This window comes from Octopus bimaculoides, chromosome 19 (genome assembly GCF_001194135.2).
Source record: "Octopus bimaculoides isolate UCB-OBI-ISO-001 chromosome 19, ASM119413v2, whole genome shotgun sequence".
NCBI classification, from domain to species: Eukaryota; Metazoa; Mollusca; class Cephalopoda; order Octopoda; family Octopodidae; genus Octopus; species Octopus bimaculoides.
The window spans coordinates 8,140,698-8,142,857 of NC_068999.1; positions in this window are offsets into that span (position 1 = coordinate 8,140,698).

A 2,160-nucleotide genomic window follows, 5' to 3' on the forward strand; every position below is an offset into this window, starting at 1 on the left:
GGAGGAAAGTGTCTGACTTTAGCCCTTTCAAACGGGTCCACCATATTACCTCTTTCGCTACAGTCACCAGACAAATTCCGCCGAGGTCGACTTTGTCTTTCATCCTTTCGGGGGTTGATTAAATAAGTACCAGTTACGCACTGGGGTCGATGTAATCGGCTTTAATCCCTTTGTCTGTCCTTGTTTGTCCCCTCTATGTTTAGCTCCCTGTGAGCAATAAAGAAATAGATATTTTCACCTTTCCAATCTCGTAAAGTGCCCGGACATAATACTTAATACTAAGGCGTGTGGCTTAGTGGTCCGGTATTGAGTTCATGATCGTAAGGTTGTGAGTTCGAAAACCGGCGGCGCGCTGTGTCCTTGAGAAAGACACTTTATTTACGCAATGCTCCAGTTCACTCACCTGGCAATAATGAATAGTACCTGTAATTCAAATGGCCTGCTTTGTCACACCGTGTGTCCAGCTGGATCTTCTCTAGAACTACGTTAAGGATACGTGTGTCTGTGGAGTACTCAGCCATTTGCACATTAATTTCATGATCAGATTGTTCCGTTGATCGGATCGACTGGAACCCTCGTCGTCGTAGCCGTTGGAGTGCCAGTAACATTTATATCAAACCATTTTAACGGTTATCGTAGACCACTTAGTTATATAAGAAGAGATGCTATTTTTAATTCTAAACGAATGGAAGTTATCAAGGAATTCTTAAGTTCAACTGAACGGCATTCTGTAGAAACTGTTTATAAAATGGTATGATGGTACTTTAAGTAAGTGAATTAGCAGAATCATTTTGAGTGTTGGATAGAATTCCTCGCAATGTTTGTTTCGACTCTCTTTGCTCCAAGTTCAAAACACGCTCACGTCAGCTTTATCTGTTCAGGATCAATTAAAAAAAGTCCCAAAATATGGCTGTTGACTCTCATACTAAGTGCTAATGCTAAGAACATTGGAAAGGAGCTTATAGAAAATTCTAGACAAAGGTTTCGATTCTTGGTTAAGAATCCAAGAAACGATTTGTGTCGTAGCTCACGGGAAACGAGATTTAAATGAAGTCCGTAAGAAAGCAGTTTAACTAGAAAATTCGCAAGCACTATATATTCGAATATTCTGGAAATATTTTTGGAAAGGCTGCGTGGTAAGTAGCTTGCTTACCAACCACATGGTTCCGGGTTCAGTGCCACTGCGTGGCCCCTTGGGTAAGTGTTTTCAACTAAAGCCTCGAGCCGACCAAAGCCTTGTGAGTGGATTTGGTAGACGGAAACTGAAAGAAGCCCGTCGTATATTTGTATATATATATATATATGTATGTGTGTGTGTGTATGTTTTTGTGTCTATGTTTGTACCCCCCACCATCGCTTGACAACCGATGTGGTTGTGTTCACGTCCCCGTAACTTAGCGGTTCGGCAAAAGAGACCGATAGAATAAGTACTAGGCTTACAAAGAAAAGAGTACTGGGGTCGATTTGTTCGACTAAAGGGCGGTGCTCCAGCATGGCCGCAGTCAAATGACTGAAACAAGTAAAAGAATAAAAGAAAGAATACCTGGTATGATCAAATGAAACGAAATTTTCCCAAGATTTTACCCTAAAATGTCTATGGAAAAAAAAATGGTGGGGGGTGGTATTTGATAAGTAGCTTAAAAACAGCACTCCGTGCGGACTTTTGGGCTAGCTCCTGCGGAAAACTTATAGGGCTTGCGGCCCCAAACTAAAGAGAGTAATAACAATAAGGTATTTACAGGTACCCTACCAATATGGTATTATTTTAAATTCAGCTTATATGAAAAGCTTGTAAGTTCACAAATTTTTGGAATTCTTTTAAAATTTGAATTTTCAACTGTTTGCATTTAACAAGTCCTCATCCAGACCTGATCCCAATGCTGGATGTTCAAGAACCAAATGAAGGGCAGATTTTCAGTCCTGGGATCATCCTGATTCCAAACAAGGTATAATATGTCAATGTAGAGCAAATGTAGACTGAGATACAGGGGTCCCAGACGGACGGACAGAATTTCGCGTCTACTATTTTATAGACGTAGTCGGAATAAAAGACAGAAGTATCACAGAAATCCTTTGACTATAATAATTCTGCTCGAAAACAAGCCAGATCTGGTGTTAAACAAAGACAATAGCGCCGCCACCGCCGCCACCGCCGCCACC